This window comes from Sturnira hondurensis, unplaced genomic scaffold (assembly GCF_014824575.4).
Source record: "Sturnira hondurensis isolate 20B ecotype Veracruz unplaced genomic scaffold, ASM1482457v3 Scaffold0024152, whole genome shotgun sequence".
Taxonomy (NCBI): domain Eukaryota; kingdom Metazoa; phylum Chordata; class Mammalia; order Chiroptera; family Phyllostomidae; genus Sturnira; species Sturnira hondurensis.
Genome location: NW_028096783.1, coordinates 3,981,158 through 4,001,448, shown reverse-complemented (window position 1 = coordinate 4,001,448; position 20,291 = coordinate 3,981,158). Strand labels below are relative to the sequence as shown.

The 20,291-nt window shown below is 42.5% G+C and overlaps 1 protein-coding gene and 1 pseudogene across 1 annotated transcript in view; both read left to right on the top strand.

Annotated features, from left to right (window-relative positions):
- Positions 1 to 20,291, top strand: part of NTM (neurotrimin) — a 941,634-nt gene that overhangs the window by 11,655 nt on the left and 909,688 nt on the right. The gene's annotated exons all lie outside the window — the stretch shown is intronic.
- LOC118981529 (uncharacterized) lies at positions 4,696 to 4,803 on the top strand (annotated as a pseudogene).

Below are 20,291 nucleotides of genomic sequence, written 5' to 3'. Positions count from 1 at the left end.
TTTACCTCGTCCTAACTTCTGCCAATTAGAACTACTCAAAACACAAGTAATATTGTGTGATCCACTTTCTAATAGAGGCTATCATGAACTTTATCTATTTTATCTTGATGTTCTTAGCTTCTTCTCATGATTATCATAGGTATAGCTTCTGGACCACTAATCATCCAGATCATTATATTCTGAAAAAGCTCTGATTTGATAATTATCCACTAAAAGGCATTATCAGGCAGACTATTCCAGATGTAGTCTGACTGGCAAAGTGGGGAGTGGACTATTACCTATCACATTTTGGACTTTATAGTTTTATAGATTAGTCTATTATTGTGGTAGTTTCATTTTTCCTTTCTTTTTAAAAATATATTTTATTGATTATGCTATTACAGTTGTCCCATTTTCCCCTTTTGTTGCCCTCCACCCTGCACACCCTGTCCCATTTGCATTCCTCCACTTTAGTTCATGTCCATGGGTTGTACGTGTAAGTTTTCTGACTTCTACATTTCCTATACTATTCTTAACCTCCCCCTGTCTATTTTCTACCTACCATTTATGCTACTTATTCTCTGTACCTTTTCCCTCTCTCTCCTTGTCCTACTTCCCCGATGATAATCCTCCATATGATCTCTATTTCTGTGATTCCATTCCTGTTCTAGTTGTTTGCTTAGTTTGTTTTTGTTTTCAGGTTCAATTGTTAAATAGCTATGAATTAGTTGTCATTTTACTGTTCATATTTTTATCTTCTTTTTCTTAGATAAGTTCCTTTAATATTTCATATAATAAGGGATGGGTGATAATGAACTCCTTTAACTTGACCTTATCTGGGAAGCATCCACCCTTATCTACCCTTCCATTCTAAATAATAGTTTTGCTGGATAGAGTAATCTTGGATGTAGGTCCTTGCTTTTCATGACTTGGAATGACACTTTCATGACACTCCTTTTCAGCCCCTTTTTGCCTGTAAGGTCTCTTTTGAGAAATCAGCTGACAGTCTAATGGGAACTCCTTTGTCAGTAACTGTGTCCTTTTCTCCTGCTGCTTTTAAGATTCTCTACTTATCTTTAATCTTGGCTAATGCAATTATGATGTGCCTTGGTGTGTTCCTCCTTGGGTCCAACTTCTGTGTGACTTTCTAAGCTTCCTGGACTTCCTGAAAGTCTATTTCCTTTGACAGATCAGGGAAGTTCTCCATTATTTTTTCAAATAAGTTTTCAACTTCTTGCTCTTCCTCTTCTCTTTTTTGCACCCCTATTATTTGGACTTTGGAACATTTAAAGTTTTCCTGGAGGTTCCTAAGCTTCTCTCCATTTTTTTGAATTCTTATTTCTTCATTCTGTTCTGGTTGAATGCTTATTTCTTCCTTCTGGTCCAAACCATTGATTCGACTCCTGGTTTCCTTCCCTTCACTATTGGCTGAGCATTTTCCTCTATTTCACTTTGGGTAGGCTTCACTTTTCCCTCTATTTTGTGACCATATTCAACCATTTCTATGAGCACCCTGATTACCAGTGATTTGTACTAAGTATCTGATAGGTTGGCTATCTCTTCATTGTTTAGTTGTATTTTTTGTGGAGCTTTGATCTGTTCTTTATTTTGGGCCTTTTTTTTTTGGTCTCAGCACACCTGTGACATACTAAGGAGTGGAGCCTTAAGTGTTCACTAGGGCGGGGCAAGCCACATTGCTGTGTTGTGATGCTGTATGAGGGGGAGGGGTTCGAGAGGGAACAGTGCCACTTGCTCTACTCTCTACCAGTTTTCAGTCACTTCCTCTGTTACCCCAAATCAAATTGGGCCCTGCTGGTGCTGATTCCTGGGTGGGCTGGTTTGTGTACATTCTAGGGCCTTGTGGGTTTTTCCAATGAACTCTCCTGTGAGGCTGAAAGTTTCTCCTGCTGTCGTCTCAACCTCCACAGGTGTTTTCAGTCAGAGGCTTTGAGGCTTTATTTCCTGGTGCTGCAATGTTGGGTTGCATGGTCTGTCTTGTTACCCAGTTGTTCTTCCTGGTTTACCTGCATGTGAATGTGGGACTGCCCAGTTCTCCAGCTGTTGCCTTGCCAAGAGTCCTCTCCACCCAGCTGCCCATCTCTGCCCCTTCTTCAGGTCTGAATGAATGTTTCTTCTTTAACTCCTTCATTGTTGGACTTCCATATAGTTTGATTTTCTGTCAGTTCTGGTTGTTTTTTTTTTGTTTTTAAATTTGTTGTTGTCCTTTTTTTGGTTGTGCAAGGAGACACAGTGTGTCTACCTATGACTCCATCTTGTCTGGAAGTTCTTTTATATATATATACCACATTATTGGCTCACATGGATGTTCTACTCATCCCTCTGACAAAAATGCTATTAAAAAAAGACTTCTCTTATCCTTGCTTATAGTAAATTTTTAAAAATTTAAGTGTCTGAACTTTCACTCTGCCTTGGGTCTATTATTTAAATCAACTTAGATTATTTTTATGTTCTGATGCACTGTTCCCATCAGCTTTATGTCATCCCCAAGTGATATAGACATGTCATCTCCACATCACTAAGGTGGATTTGAAAAAAGCAACATAGTAGATCCAAGGGAATGGCCAAGTAGTTACTTAAACTTGTATTTCATCCACTTCAGAATGAGTTATTCAGACTGTTCTGTGTACTAACCATAAGCAACAAGACATAGTTTTCACACTCCGTGAAGTAGACAATTTAATGCAACATGATAAGTGCTGGGATGAAAACAATTTAGGTTCGCTATGGCAGCATCTGGAAGATTTTTCAGGTCAGAGAAGCCTTGTAGAAGGAGGAAATGTAAAACTGAGACACAGGTGTGACTAGCTTGATCCACGTAGGAGGTGAAATGAGTGTTACAAGTGGAAGAAACTGCATATTCCAACACCTAGAGTCGGGGGATTGTGGTAGGAATATAGAAATCCAATATTCATTCTGGCTAGATTGGGTGTATTTGTATGGTTTGGGGGGTCTCAAGAGGAAGGGAAGAGGGTTGTAGGCAGAAAGACAAGAGGTGTAGGCAGAGGTGAAGGCAGAGGTCGGACCTTGAATAGTCTTGTGGGTCTTATTAAAATTTTTCTACGGAGGGAAGTGTTTTGAAGGGTGTATGCCAGAAAGCTATATGATCAGATTTGCAGTTTTAATTGTTAAATAGCATCATTTGGGATACTTAAAAATGTTAAAATGTTACTGTAGTTATAGTGTGCGAAATGGATTAGAAGAAAGCAAGATTAGAGGCAAGGGACCTCCTGCAGAATACTGCAGCCAATGAGGCTTGAGTTAAGCAGGGTGAGAGTGGTAGAGATGGAGAGATGTGGCAGTGCTAGAGAGCTCATGAGGTAACAGGGTTATGGCTTGGAGATGGAAAGAGGATAATAAGCGATAAAGGGAAATGAAGGAGGACTTCCAGTTCCTCAGTAATGGCACACAGATGGGTTTTAGAGAGATAGTAATGAATGCAACTTGGGTCATTAAGGGTTTGAAGGTAACTGTTGGACAAGAAGTTCTTGAATATGAAGTTGGTTCAATGGATTTGGAACTTTGGAGAGATAGCTGAGTTTGAACAAAGATGGCCTTCAACACAGATACCATTAATTATCCATGAAGAGGCTAGAAAGTATACTGAGAGAAATGAGGGCAGGCCACTCATATTTAAGAATCGGAAAGAGGAGAAATTCTGGAAAGATAATTGACAAGAAGCAGCTAAAAACATGTGAGAAAAAACAGAAGAGCAGGATGCCATTGAAGTCAAAAGGTTTGTCTGGGGAAGGCAGGAGCATTGGCAACAAAAACACTGCTGACAGATCCAGTAAGATTATACTTAGTGACAAGAATGTCTTCTGCTCCTCAAGGAAACAGTATTGTGAGGTGGAGTCACAGCATGAGGGAGGGTAAAAGTGCAATGGGGCGAGGATATAAACTATTTAGATAATTTTTTCAATTTTTAATTTTTGTAAAAAAGAAAATAGAAAGACAATGAGGTTGCAGTTGGAGAGAGAATGTTGTTGTATTTTAGGATGAGAAATAGCTCTTTAATGCTTATGGGCAGGGGCTTGGAGCAGAAGGAGGAAGGAAGGTATAGAAGGTGACTGACCATGTAAGGTCCCTCAGGCAATATGGGAGACTAGGACAGGCAGTGAATCTCCAGCACAAGTAGAAAAACGAATCTTGAAGAGCAGAAGAAAGACCAGTTTTGTTACCAGTTAAGGTAAAGAAGGAGGAGCATAATGGAGACTACACATTATAATTGCATTCAGCTGCAAATGACAGAAACTACACAATGGAAGTGGTTTAAATAAGATAGAAGTTTATCTCCCTGTTTATAAGAAAAATCCACTTTGTTTATGGCTGGTGTGGTATTACTACCCAAACTTAGGGACCCGGCTCTTTCTGTGGTTTGGATTTGTTGTACATAACCTTGATCCTGTGGTCTAAGATGGCAGCATCTGTGTGCCAGGCAGTGGGATGGAAGAGGAGAGGAAGAAGAAGAGCTGGAATGTACAACTGTACCATTTTCTAAAGAAGCTTCCTTCCTGAGGGCCCTCACATGGCTCTCTTCTTCACATCCCCTTCACCAGAACTTAGTCACATTGCCAAATTGCAATGCAAGGGAATATGGGAAATGTATTATCCACTTTGGCTGAATACATGCCCAGACAAATCCAGGGGCCTATCACCATGGAAGAAAGGGAGGATGAATATGAAGACAAAATTATCATGTTGTGTGAAAGAAGGCATAAGAATGGAAGAGTTCCATAGGCCCATACAGCACACATATGATTAAGATATTGCTGCCTAATTTGTGGCATTTAACCGTAGGTTTTCAACATCTATAATCATTAGGGAAATGCAAATCAAAACCATAATGAGATACACTTTACATCAATTAGGATGATTATTATTCTTTTTTAAAAGAAAGAAATATATAATGTGTGTTGGCAGGAATGTGGGGAAATTGAACTGGAACACTTGTGTTTTGCTAGTGGGAATGTAGGGGGTTTAACCACTGTGGAAAACAGTTTAGTGATTTCTCAGGAAGTAAGAAGAGGAATTACTATATGATCTAATAATTTTACTTCTAGGTTTATACCTTTAAAGTATGAAAGTACACCAATGTTCATAGCAGCGTTATTCACAACAGCTGAAAGTTAATGTAACCCAAGTGTTCATCAGTGAATGAATGAATAAAAAAATGTGGTACCGACATACAATCAAATATTATTCAGCTTTAATTAAATTAATGAATAAAATTCCGATACATGCTACAACATGGATTAATCTTGAAAACATTCTAAGTGAAATAAGTTAGACACAAAATGACAAATAGTGTATGATTTCACTTATATGGGGTACCTATGATAGGCAAATTCAAGAGGCAGAAAGAAGAGTAGGAATTATGAGTGGCTGAGGGGAAAAAGATATGAGGAGTTATTGTTTAATGGATATGGGGTTTGGAGGATAAAAAGCTGTAGAGATGGATGGTGATGACAGTTACACAGCAATGTGAATGTAAATGTCACTGAATTATATGCTAAATAAAAATTATGATGGTAAATTTTACATTGTCTATATTTTATCCCAATAAAGAAAAATGGAGAAAGAGAGGCAATTAGGTGTCGTTGGCATCGGATTCAAGTAAGTAAACATTTACACTTGGTGGCAGGAAGCTGAAGGAGTTTGAATTTGGTGGTTTTTTAATCTGAGCATAATTTGCAAAAGATGTGTATTTGCACACCTGTGTGTACAGGTTAATGTGTGTCCACAAATCTATTCGCTGGTTTTTCAGAGAGCAGAAAAGAACTGAAGTAGTTACTGGTATAGTGAGCAAGAGGGCTGACCAGTACATCGGAAAGATCCCATGTAGTATTAATCACTCCTTTCCTCATGGCATTCTCTTCTCTCTAGCTTTTTAAAATGTAATATGATTTATCCCTACCTTATTTTCCATTTCTTTTTCTGGTTCTGGCCCTACCTCTTAGAGATGGTAGCAGAGCATCCTTAAAACACATTCAAAACTCATCTCCAACAGCGTCTTTCTTGCGTTAACTCCCTAAACAATTACAAAGATACAGTTTTACAGTTTACAGAGCATTTTTACATCAAATATATTTCTTGATCTCCACAACAGTCAGAATACCCTTTTCTCATCCCAGTTCTATCATTAACTCTGGCTTTTGAAATTTAATTCTTTTTTCTGTAGCCTTTATTTTCCACATCTATAAAATGGGATATTTAAGTTCCCTTAAAATGTAATTCCATGTTTAGTTGAATTATGCTTGTGAAACCTATTACTCCACACATACTGAAAAAGTAAAAGCCAATTATTGTTCGAGGTCTTTGGAACAACGCTGGTATCAGCAACTGCACCTCCCCACTGGAGTCATCCTCAGCTCGCTCCCCAGTCTCCCACACCTGCCCCTGTAATCACTCACCACCTGGTTCCATTCTACCTGTGAATGCACTTCAGTGTCTGTCCCTCCTCTCCAACATTTTGACATGGTCTCATTGAGGCTTAAGTCGTTGCTTGCTGGACTAACGTAGCCTCTTCATAGGTTTACTGCTACCAGTTTACAACCCAGCTCATCTCAGGTTCCATATTGCTAATAATTAATCATCTTGCTATACCCCCACCACATCTTGTCACGTTGGTCTTTTACTTGAAACCTTCACTAGCTCTGCATGGTTTTCCAAATAGAGGTCACATTCCTTAACTTGGCACCAAATGTCCTTTGCTCTCTTGCCCCAGCCTCTTTCTTGCTCTACATTTTAGCATCCTCCTCATTTTGCCTCACTGACCCTGAACCCTGGCTCCCACGCTGATGCCCTCTCATAGCACAGTGCCTTTGCATGTGCTGTTCTCTGATGATAAAACCCTTCCTATAGGATTAGCACAGTGCAACACCTGCATACTTATTCCCATGAGCAGGGTGATGGCATGAATAAGGCCAGGAAGATAATGTAATGGCCTGAAAAAGGAGGGGAGTGTTCCAAGACCTAGTCTCACTTGCCATTTTGGCACCAGCCTCCTGTCAGACTTCTCCTAGCAGTGTCCTCGTTTCTAGTCTGCATCAGGGAAAGAGGAAGGGGAGTCCTCTGGGTTGTAGAGTTGTGGTCACTGAGTTGTGGTCACCAAGTGTGGTCACCGAGTCAGAAAGCGTGGGCCTTTCTGACACGCAGCTGTCTGCCTTTCAAGAAGCCCTTCGGGTGATTGACACTACATTCTGAGAACCACTGACTTAAGGAGCTGTGAGCCACACAGATGGTGGGAGCCCTGTGCGGAAGGGGCCACTCTCAGCTAGGTGAGGGGAAGAAATCATGATCTCTGCTCTCACTGGAGGGGCCTCAGATTCTCTGGAATATTCCCACCTTTGCAGAAAAACCCCACCAGGACAGAGCAAGCTTGGTGGTCTGTAACCTGTGTAAATATGTAAAATATGCAAGTAAATGCATCTTCCCTTTCTCTAGGTTTGCCATCTTTAGCAAATAAAAATCCGGATGCCCAGTAAATTTGAATTCCAGATAAGCAGCAAATAACTCTTGATTATGCACAGCACGTACTTTACTGAAAACTTACTTGTGTGTGTTTTTTTTTATCTGAAATTTAAATTTAACCGGGGCATTTGTTTTTGTTCTCTTTTTATCTAGCCCTCAACTTTTGTTTGTAATGTCAGGTCCCTATGGGGAATAGTCTGATCAAAATCAGGCCTGAAAGACAGAAGTAAGTACCAATACCCGGGTTTTAGGGTGTGTTTGTTTTAATTTAATATAATTTAATTTTTTTTTTGCTTTTCATTGGGGGAGTATATGATTTGGCAGGAAAGAGAAAGAATAGCTGCTCTTTGTGGCTAGCTGGATTATTTGTGAAATCTACATTTGGAGGAGAGAGTAGGGGAGAGAGAGAGAGAGGTGGTTGGAAGTGGCCCACTAGTCAGGAAGTTCCTCCCCTCCATTGAAATAACTACTGAGCACCTGCTCTGGATGAGGTACTGAGACCACACTCCCCGTAAGAGGAAAGTGGAGCAAACTTCATGGAGACAGAGCTCCCTCCCTTGGGGCTCTGGCTCCTGGCAGGTCTCCTACAGCCACCCCTCTACCTGTCCCTGGTGGTAGGATGCCACCTCAGAGGATGGGACTGTAGGGCTGTGACTGGGGAATGAATGACAGGCTTCTTAACAGAATGCAGCTGAGGGAGCGGCTTGCTGACAGAACAATTTGCTGGTGCCCAGAATATCCACCCAGGCTCGGGAAGCAGCAGGCTGGGCGTCAGGAGGAATTTCAGCATTTATCATCTGCCTGGGTGTCAGGTTTTCTCCAGCCAGCACACTTCCCACTGTGCTTTCCCAGGCCTGCAGCCTTGCCATGCTGTCCACCTGGCTCCCAGAGCCCTAGCAACAACTCCTGAAACCATCCACTTTCTTCCCCCTCCTGAGTCACTTGTGTTTATGTAAATGACTGGAAAAGCACTTTTCAGCTTATTCCTGAAGCTTAAGGGCATCCTGAGAAGCCTGTTATTGAAAAATCAGAAACTGAAAAGCAACTTCTTAGACAATGAATTAACAGCTCAATGACGGAGGGTAATGCCAGTGTACAGTAACTGGCTGCATTACAAGCAGGAACTCCCCTGGGATGTGGTAATCAAACACGTGGCAACAGGTTGTCTGTTTCAACCAGTGTGAGTGATCAAAGGAGATTTGCAGTTAATCCAAATATAACAGAAGTATTGGAGAGAAGACCAGGAAGGGAGAAGCCAGCGTGGGGAGGGGTGGCCAGAGCTTTCTGACCTGGAGTTCTGTGTGCGAGTGAGAGAACTTCAGGGGCGGCGGGCAAAGTTGATGCATCTGAATCCTTGAGACACCAGCTATGTAGAGGGGAAACTGAGGCTTGGCTTTACGTGGAAGCAAACCAGACGATTAGTATCAGCTCTTGCCTCTTTCGCTTGACCCATAATGTATAATTTGGGAGTGAATTAACTAGTGTTTAGTGATGTGCTTCAAGATTCTGAGTGTATATGCTTTGGAGGAGTTGGGGTGAGGTCAGGCGTAAGGAACCACTTGCTCTACCTGGAGGCACTGATTAGATAACAAAAGTTCAGGAGACAGGTCAGTTTCCATGCCAGCCTCTGTGGTTCTCAAACTGTGCTCTCAGACCAGCAGCATCAGCATAACCTGGGAACTTGTCAGGAATGCAGATTCCTAACTCCCAACTCTTCTCCCCCACCTCTACCCCTGTAGACTCCCAGAAACTCTAAAGCGAGGGCATCAGGAAGCCCTCCAGGTGATACTGTTGCTCACTAAAGTATCGAACTGGTTCTTCAGTTTGAGGACCACTGGCTGATCTGATCACCCAGTGCTGTGGTGCCAGGTAGTGTGCAGAGCTCTGATGTGGGCTTGAGTATGAGCAAACCCGCGACCTGTTTGTGATCCTGGAGCAATTCTGTGCTGACCCATGCTGTTCTGATCCCCTCACAGGGCTATGGGGCTATGGGGCTATGGGGAAAGGGATTTAATGTTTGTTAAACATGCAGTGGTAGTTGGTGCCAGGCCGTCGTAAATGTTTTATATGGGATATTCTATTCAATCCTTTCCACAGGATTGTGAGCTAGGTATTGTGGGTGTGATTTTATTGCTGGAAAGAAATTTGACTCAGAAAGGGCAACTTGCCCAGGTCTGAGTGTCTCCCGAGTCTATACTTTTCCGTGATCCTCTGTCAGACACACTGTGTGTGTCTCTGACATGTGTGTCCTCTGCCCCCAGAATGCCTTGCATGTCACCTACACAGAGCACTGCCAGCCTGGCAGGGCCCCTGTTCTTCTGCACGACTGTCCCTCCCCCACCCCACCCGACTCCTTGCCTCATGTTAATTTCCCACCTGAGTACTGAGTACTTTATAAATAGCAAATCTAAAATGAATTTTCTACCAACGATCATTAGCTCCCTTGACATCCATTAAACATTCTCGCAAGCAGAGAGAAGTGACAAAAGGGATTGATTTTTACAGTATGCTTAATAGGGAAAAAGAAAGAAAGGTGTTGACAAGTCTTTTTTTTTCTGTCCTGATATCACGAGGAATTTGAAATCAGTTGAATGACTTTTATCTGAAAAAAAGAAGGCTAGGGCTGGGGGCCAGCAGAGAGAGGGCGGGGAGTGAGAAACGGCTTCCCCAGCACCCTGCTCAGCCCATTTCTGTATCTGACAGGTAAACATGAAGTTCGTTAGCTCATGCCAGCCACCAAGATGAATATGTCAGATTCAATGCTTCAAAATATATAGGGTCCAGGCCGGGGAGAGAGTAGGGTGGGGTTAGGAGAGAGGGAATAGAAGCAATCTTCTGCTGGAATGACTGGGAAGAGGAGCGTGTCCATGCAGTAGTTGAAGTCAGAGGAGGCTGGTGGGTACATGAGGCTTGGTAGTTGAAAATTTATCTTTGATTTCAATTTTCCTATTTGTCACCAATAATTAGATTCACAAAATGTTTTGCCACTGTTCTAAAATACTAATAAGTAGAGGCCTTTGTAGTGTGGTTAATGGAGTCTTTTTTCTCCTAGTGGTCTACAGAAATTCCATTACAGCAGAAAGTCAGACTATATTACAGGGCTTTGTGATCCATGGGCTCTGCTGCCGAGGTAGTGCCCTCCCAGAGCCTGGAGCTTCTTATTGAACCACAGAGCCCTTGGCCAGGAAGGGGGTTCAGGCTTCAAATGCCTCCGCTGTCCTGTTATTTCTGACCGGTGCAGACCTCCCAGGGTCACAGGGGAAGCCAGCCAGCCAGAATCAAAAGAAAAAGCAAATTCAATACAGTATTGCCGCCTAAAGGAGAGCCTAGCTAAGGATCCCCTCCTGGTGCAGGTTGAAGAGAGAAGACAGGAGGAGAAGACAGTCAGGTGGGAAGAGTGGGTCCTGTCCCACGAGAGGAAGCCATTTCCTGTCCACCCCCAAACTGAACTCCCTGCAGGTGTTTAATTAAAGCTCAAACCCTGCCCAGTGGCAGAACGGACCTGTGACTTTCCCTCAGTTCCCACCCTTCTCAGGAAAAGCCGAGTTCTCTAGACACAGGGTTTGATTAAAAGGTTCAAGCTCTAGTCCCCCTCCCCACAACACACACACACAGGAACTTTTCCCTGTGTTGTTTGCCCTTCCCTGCTATTCCAGGGAACTCCCTGCAGGCCAGTGTATGTGTGTGTGTGTGGGGGGGGCACATGACTGCACTAACGTGCGTAAGTGTAACTTGCCCACACTCCTCAGGCAGCCCAGTGGGAAAGGAAGAGCCCTACTGCAGCCTCGCCTCCCTCCAACCCTGCTTTCTTCACCTGCCCTGCCATCGGGGGCTTCTCTGTGCTGGGCCTGCTCAGAGGAGCTGGTGCCTGTCTCAGGAACACCTTCTCCTGGATGCATTGCTGCTGGAATCCAGTGAAGGCAAGACCTCGGCTGCAATACCCCTCAATTTCCTTCTCTAAATTCCGAAGAGAAACTCCAGCTGTCAGTTTTAAACTATCCATACCAACAGGAAGAAAGAAAACTCAAGGGGCCTAGGAGATTTCCCTCACCTCCCCCCAACACTACTTTCATGTTAAATTGTGCTTTGCTTGGCCTAGTTCAAGAGCAACTTGGAACTAAGCCATAAATGGGAAATGATGGAGGGATATGTGGATGGGCAGGGGGCCCAACAAGGATTAACCACTCAGCCTGGATAAAGGACAATTTGCAGAAGCCACTCCTAGCAAAGGGAGGAGGGCACATGCATACAATTAATGCAAGGCGACTCCTTCCCTCCCCCCACCCTGACCTGCACAGGCGTCCTGCTTTCCGGGGCTTTTTCCCCCTGTTATACCCTCTGCCGTGCCTACCTTTCAGTATGGATAGAGAACAGAAGCCTGTGCCTCTGCCCCAAAGTGCAAAGATCTCCCTTTGGCCAGGCTTCTCTCTCTGCCCCTCCTCCCTCCCGCTCTCCCCACCAATCACTGTTTCGCTGCCACCTTGCTTTTCCCTAGCGGCATGTGCCAGATCTTATTCCCATGCAGCACTTCAGGATGAAAGGAGGAGGGGACATTAAATCCACCAGCGATACGCAGGGCAATTGGAAGAAGCTTTTGTTGTGTCATTTCCTACCTCCTTCAGCCTATTAAGCAAACAAAAGTGCTTGTGGAATGAGAAATGTAAATGGCCAATGCAAGCCGATTAATCCTGGATGTACAATTCCATTAATAAGGCCTCTTTTTAATAGGCGGCTCCGGCAGCAGCAGCGGGCAGGCCAGGAATTGATGTATTCTCTGTAATTGTATTGCAACTAATAGGATATGAAGAAAATTGTACCAGAGAAGCAGGACTTTCAACACCGTTTTCCGATCAGCTAAAATAATGACTTGCAGAGGAAAGTCTTGAAAAGTAACGACACACAAAAAATATAACATTGTCTGGGAGTATCCATTATTCCAAAGCCTAGTCTGGGGATTCTTTTTCTCCATCTTCTCCCTGATCTCCACTCCCCATCACCCACCTCCCTCCCCCTCCCCACCCTGTCTGCCTCCCTGGCTCACCCTCTTTCTTTTCTTCTCCATCACAGGTAATAACCAAGACCTAGAGGAGTCTTGTCACTGTCCAGGGAGAGCAGCCCCTCCCCGGCCCCAGCCTTCACATGACACAGCAGGTCACAGATCAAAAATCTTTTGACAAGCTATATGGAAGTCGTGAAGACCTGAGAGAGGCAGAGTGCTTAGAAAGGATCCAGTGTTAGCTCTTGAGCTAGTTAGTTGAGTGATTTTGGGCTAGTCTCTTCAGCTTTCTGGGTTCCCTTCCAGGTCCAATATGTGGTGAATCTTGAGTATGTTTCCAAAGAGCAGGCTGGGAGACAAGCTAGTATCATAGCACTCCAGAACCAAAGAAGGGTGTGCTCATTACCTGGCTGTCCACCTGCCCAGAAGCTCTGAGCAGCCCAGGGGTCTCAGATGATGCCTGTTGTGCCTCTTTAGCCATGGGTAAATGTGTTTTTTTCACTCCCTCATTCAACAAATATTTTTATTTTATTTCTTTATCCTCACCTGAGGACATGCATATTGATTTTAGAGAGAAAGGAAGGGAGGGAGAAAGAAAGAGAGAGAGAGAGAAACACTGATCTGTTGCCTCTTTTTCACATCCCAAATGGGAATGAACCTGCAACCTAGGCATGTACGCTGAACTTTTGTTGCCTGGGCCAATGCTCCAGCAAAGTGAGCCACATCAGCCATGCATTCCCTCAATCAACAAATATTGACAGGACACCTCTGATGGGCTAGGCACTGCTGTGGGTTCTGGTGATGCAGCTGTGAATAAAGAGCCATCCTTGTCCTCATGATGCTTGCAGTCTATGGAATCAGCAAAATTCTTGCTGAGCCCTCCCTCTATATTCTATCAGGCCTTAGAGTGGTTGAGGTTGTGCTGGGACAGAACTGAGAGAGAGCACCTCTGCTGTTGTGGACTTGGCTGTGGGCCACTTTGAGAGCCAGGGTCCCTGGCCATCTTCTCGCACAGCCCTGCCCACCTTTCCTGGTGGCCAGGTCTCTGTCCTGCCCATTAGTATGCAGACTTTGACCCTCCCTCAGTTGAAGGCCGGAGAGTAAATATAAAAAGAAAAGGCAAAGCACATTTCACTTGAAATCCCCAAGGAAACGGATGTGATTGCTGTACAGAAATGGTTCCAATAAGGGCAGAAAGGAATATTGCTTTTATAGCTTTTGGGACATAAAACATTTAGAAAATGTGATTGACTGGCAGGGTCTAATTTATCATTTATCTCATTCCCTTTGCTCTCTCACTCACTCTCCCTCCCCACCACACATAGGCAGACAGTCACAGGCCAACTTTTTTTTTCCTTTTGCTTTCCTATCTTTTTCTCTCTCAGAGACTTGGGTTTATCCTCATTCTGTTAAGCAGGAGAACTCCTGTGGCTATTTATAATTAATGCTCAGAAACCTGCCAATCCATTTAATGACACTAGCGGGTCATGGCCCCCTTATAGCTCTCCATTAATCATCATTAGAACAGCTCCGAGTTTTTACATTCTTTTTAAATGTTAATTCACCTCTGTAATGCTCCTTTTAGTTTAAACTGTAAAGAGGCAAGTGGCTGGCCCCTCTGTGCTGCCCACCAGGGGAAGGCCTGGTGGAGTTGATAAAGCTTGCTTGATTCCCTGTGTTCTTTTGTCCTCCACCCCCTGTCCCCTTTCCCAGATGTCAACCATTTGTTCTTCACTTGCCTATACTTATCTTTTAAAAAATGCCTAGTAGCTTAAAGTTCCAGGCAAATAAACACACTCTGATACCTCTGGACTCCTGGGGCCAAGGCAACATTCTGAGGAGTTACTGAGCCAGTGTGGTGCCATGTGACGTATGTTGTGTCATGTGACATGGTTTTGCTGTTCCTAAAGGTGATAGAGTCAGAACAGCTCCAGAGGTACATGGAGCGGAAAACTGTCCCTGTGGTTTTGACAACGCTCAAGAGTCTGCTCCGAAACAATCAGGCCAAAGTCATCCTGTGAAGAATTCTCTTCTGTTCTGTCAAAAGAGTGTGTCCTGGCCTCGTTTGTTTTTGCCATTAATAGCTATGAGACCTTGGGCAAAACATTGACTTCCTACCCCATCCACACAACGGGGCCCATACCAGTCTTGCATTACTGAGAAGTTTAAATCTGTAACGATTACATGGAAGTGCAATTATACTCAACTTTGAAAACTGATCTAGCCATGCGAGGTGTCAGAATTAGTATCCTGTCTTGCCTTTATCTGCTGCTCCACATACACGTCTCAACCTCCCGCCAAAGCCTTTCCCTGCTGTCACTCACACCGTGTGTGCCTGCTCTTTAACCTCCATTTTGGTTGCATTTACATCCTGCTTCTCCAGCCAGAAAAGTATATTTTGAATCATCAGAATATATACGGTAGGAAAAATGTTAAATTGGAAATGAGGGGAACTAAATTTGAGTATCAGCTCTGATACTTAACTTTGCAACTCTGAGCAACTCCACCTTTTTGGACTTCATTTCTCTTATTGTTAGACTTCATATTTTTAAGTCCCCTTTATCTAATAAATCCTGTGATTGTATTGTTTTTCTTGTGAGTCAGCCTAGAGGGGCCTGGCAGGGACCCAGCTAGACCCAACAGGGACAAACTGGTCCTTTTGCCCATCTGAGCTCTTAGATTCGTCTTGTCTGGTCAAGCAATATGTCCCAGAGTCTGGAACTCCAGAAAAAGCAAACACAAATAGATGGGGAGATGGAAAATATATATTTAACTCATCTTTGAGACACTGATTTCTCTGGACACCAGCCACCTTTCTGCTAGGCATTTGGCATTTGAGCTCATATTCAAGGCTGCCTCAGATTCACACATTAAGCTGAGATGACCCTTCAGGGTCTATAGGTACCAGGCACCTCATAGATTACATCATATCATCCTTTTTCATACTCCACCAAAGCAGGTTAGTCTCGCTTTGTGCGTGACTAAACTGGGCCTAGAAGGGGCCCTGGACTCAGCTGCAGGTTTATGTAGTTGGTCCATTACAGAGTCACAGGTCAAACCCAGATTTCTTGAATTTAAGTTCAGATTTTTGGTTTTTATTACTTAGTCTTATTTTGCTTATTTCTTCAGCTCTTTTGGTTAAGGCTGAGGTGGTACACCTTGGGTAGATGAAGATCTACTTTAGCAGCTGTTAAAGATCTACTTTACCAGCTACTCTGGCACGAATTATACTAGTGACCTGTGATTTGGGCTAAAAACCTACTTTCCTGCCTAGATTCCTCATTGTCTTTACATTCACATTGGTATTATGGTGTATAAATAAGTTTTTGTGATTTCTACAGGGAAGCCCACCAGCCACCCCTTCTCATTTTCTGTCTGCCTACCTGTGTGGTACCAGGCCTGTTTCTTTTTTTTTTTTTTAAGATTTTATTTATTTATCTTTAGAGAGGAAGGGAAGGAGAGAAGGAGAGAAATATCAATGTGTGGTTGTCTCTCATGAGTCCCCTGCCGGGAACTGGCCTGCAACCCAGGCATGTGCCCTGACTGGGAATCAAACCGCGATTATGTGGTTCACAGGCCCGTGCTCAATCCACTGAGCTACACCAGCCGGGGCAAAAGGCCTGTTTCTTATAGGTGTATTCATGATGCTCTTCCCTTTGCCCTGAAAAGCATTACTGACACCCAAAGAGACACCAGTCCCCAAGCTGGGCTCTGGCCATCTGTTCTGCCCATCACTTGAGAAGCAATAAAACCTGCCTGACAATTATGTGAGCACAAAGAGCGGAGAGGGCTGCATGGTAGAACTGTGTAAGATTCCTTCTTCTAAAGGTTGTGGCAAGAATATGCCGGCCAAAAAAGAGCTCTAACAGCAAGTGGAATATTGTGTCATCTGCCGCTTTTTCATGTTACTACTTTGTTTTATTAATGGATTTGTGTTGGTTTTTGCTTGGTACAAGTTAATAATAATATGACCTTATAATCGTGCAATGCTGCACACATTTGAAAGGGCTTTCACAGATCTATTATATCTGTAAATCTTCTTGACTGCAGTTGAATTTTAGAACCAAAAGGGCCTTCAAAAGCCATTTAACCCAACTCCCTCAGTTGATTATTATTGATATATTTTGTTTGGTTTGAGTAATATATTTTTATTAAATATAATTTGGAAACCATACCAAAGTAGTTTTAAAAAGATTTAAAGTCACTCATGCACAGTTACATTTAATATATTTCTTTCCATTTGTTCTTATTCTTTGCCATGATTTGTACTATATAGTTATAATCATATCATTTATATCTCATTTTTTTCTTTTAAGAATAGATCAGAAGCAATTTTCCATGTCATTACATAGTATTAGTGAACATAATTTTAATTGGTTTTATTACATTACATCAAGTAGATGTACAATACCATTACCCAATGTTTGGACATTTATGTTGTTCTAATTTTTGGCTGTTATAAATAATGTTTCAGTGAACATCTCTATGAATATGGCCTTATTACAGTTTTAAATTTTTTCTCCTTAGGCCAGACCACTAACAATCCTATCGGCACCATCTCCTTTATTTTACTTAGGGAAACTGAGGCATAGGAAATGAAGTACCTCCAGCCCTCACCATCAGTTAGAAGGGCAGCACTCAGACCAGAAGTCAGATCTTTGTTTCACAATTCTCCCATTCCATGGTGGTCCTTTGAAGTTCTAAATATAATAACAGGACTTGAAGCCTCTCTTGGCTGTCTGCATGAAAGTAATTTTACTTTTGGTATCCAGTGATTAAGAAAAAGACACAATAAAAACTAATATAAATTCTGTAGCACTTCTCCACAATGTGTATGAAATTAAATACAGCAGTGCCTATATGTATTTAGAAATGTTATGGATGACATATGTTGAAAAATACCTACTGCATCTTTGACAATGTTTGATGTGCACATGGACCCTCAACCTGTTCTGAAAACTCTTGCCCCGCCCCCCCCAAACTAGAGACCATTGTCCTTTAAGAAGAAGGCATCTTTAGTTTTCTGCCTCGATTGTCCTTCCAAGCTAGAGCCCATAGGAGCCATACTTACCTCTGCTGGGTCTTCCCTGTCCTCTTTAATGAACAAGGGCGGTTTAGTGGTAGGAGAGAGATCAGGTGGATGTTTTGAAGATTGAGAGTTGGAACAGGTTTTATATAATGACTTCAAGTCTTCACACCCTAAAGGAACTGTCTTCAATAATAGCAATAATTTAAATTTAATGACTGCTCTTTAGGTACCTGGTACCATCCTAGTGGCCATGTGTTTTATTTCTGTTAATTTTTAGAATGTTCCTATGAAGTGGGTGCCACATATATCATGATTTTACAGAAGAGAAAAGACAGAAAGACTGGAGAGAAGACTGAACTCATGAGGAAGGCAGAAGTTCATTTCACCCAGAAACTAGTGGGAGGGTGGGGATTCAAGCCATGGGAGTGTGACAGCCAATCCCATATGCTTACCCTGTGCACACAGCCTCCTTCACCCAATGTTCTCTGGACATTGAGAAGTGTGACCAAGAAGCAGGTCTTGGTCCTATGTGTTCAGCATCTGTTCTCATCCTTACCATTCATATAGAAGCCAATTATGGGCTGAGGGGCAATATAGGAGTCTCGGGACTTCCTGTTTACCAGCTGGCTTTTCTTCCTGCATAGAAACTAATGGATGCACTGGTATGTCTACAAAGAGATTTATGGATGATCACATTAGACTATTAGATTGGACCACACTAAATTGCCAATATTCAACCATTTTGATGTCTAGTAACATGTTTGGAAGTTGCCTTCATATAGTGTATTGTAATGAAGTGAGGAAGGTGAATATCTAAACACCCTGCCTCCACCCCTGCAGCCAGCATCAGGAAGCTGGAAAGGACCCCAGCTAATGGGAGTGTCTTAGGATGGGGAAGCTGTAATGAATGTGATTAGCATACCTGCCCCTTCTCTCCAGTCTCTCTTCATGTCACCTCAGGGTTACCCACTACACCCAACAACTATAACTCTGTTTCTCTTCCTAGAAACTTTTTTCTGAGGACTCACGTTGGGGTTTGTGCCTCCTCATGCTGAGGACCACACTTCTTTTTGAAATAGAAAGCCTCCAAGGAGCTCCCTTCAGAGGCGTGACCTTTACCCCTGGACAGTGTCTCCATTCTGAATCCATGCAGTGCCAATCGAAAGCTGGGGATTGAGCACTAGAGGGACCTCCATTTGAATCCTGATACTAACACTCATTACATGAGCTTAAGCAATTTGTTCATTCTCTTTTGGTTTTGGTTTTATCCATATAAAATGATGTGATGATTAAGTTCTAGAATACATGCAAAGTGGTGGTATACTGCATACACCAAACACAACTTTGTATGTCCTTCTTTCTGAATTGGTGGTCAAAGATGGATGCCCCCAAAGTCTGAAGGTTGTCTCTACACAGAAAGCTTATGTACTGAACTGTATGTTGGCCCAAGAGTTTCTAGGACAGGCATGCTTATGTGAACAGTGGATCACAGCATTTGAAATAAGGCATGTTTTAGGAAATCTAGGACATCCATTCTACATTGTTTCATCTGTATTTCTTTAGCTTGGTGTAAAACCTGTTTTCTGCTCCCTCTGTCTGATGCTAATCATGTGCCTTCTTAGTTTTCTACTGAACCTCCCTAACAAATGTCCTCTCTTCCATGCCAAAATACAAAAAAATAAAAAAAAAATAGCCCGGGACATGTGGCTCAGTTGGTTGGAATGTTGTCCTGTACACCAAAAGGTTTCATGTTCGACTTCTGGTCAAGCCACATACCTAAGTCGCAGGTTTGATCCCTGGTCAAGGTGTGTACAAGAGGTAACCAATCAAAGTTTCTCTCCCATATTGATGTTTCTCTCTCTCTACCCCCACCCCTTCCTCCCTCTCTAAAATCAATAAACATCATTGGGTGAGAATTAAAAAATAAATAAATGAGACACACTTAGAGAGAAAAAGACAAGGGAGGGGGAAGGAGAGAGATAAAAATAGAGATAGAAATAGAGAGTGAAAATAGATGATGATAGATAGATAAAAAGATAGTAAAATCCTTATAATTCAAAAAACAAATATATAGTGGTTACACAACACTGTAATTAAAAATCAAACCTTATTGGCCTTATGAAAAGCATGACTAGGCCACATAAAGAATAAACCCCAGTTACCTAGTTTTACCTATTCCGCCAAAAGCCTGAACGCTATCTAGACGTCTACAGCATTTGAGAAAGTGTATTGCCACCCTTTTCTTCTCAGGGCAGACCACTGGGGTCTCTCTTCTCTACTGATTTCTTAGGTTAGAGCATGGATTTTGAAAATAAGTAGACAGTGTTTAAATCCCTGATATGTCCTCTGCTGTCTATAAGCTCTGTAACCTCATTAAATGTAGTTGTAATACTTTTGTCTTAGTGTTGGTACAAAGATAAATTAAGTAATATTTGACATTTCTTGATATAAACTAAGTATTCAATAAATAGAGTTATTGTATTTAATTTTTGATACTTAGATGTGTCCATAGTTGTTCTTATTTCTTTTTCCATTGGTTGCCCTCAATGTTCACAATGGTCCCTCTCCTCCTGGGTGATGCTCGGCATTGGGACAAGATGTTCTGATTGGAGCAATTAGACACAGTAAGCTCAGATCCTTTCCTTCAGATGCATTTTATCACCCAAATCTTCATCACATAATTATCCTCATCATCATTTGAGTAAAACTATTGAGTATACATATTTTTAAAAATTTAATTGAGGCATTTGGGCCAGAGAGGGACTAAACTGTGGCTGATGGCCACTGAGTTGCAGG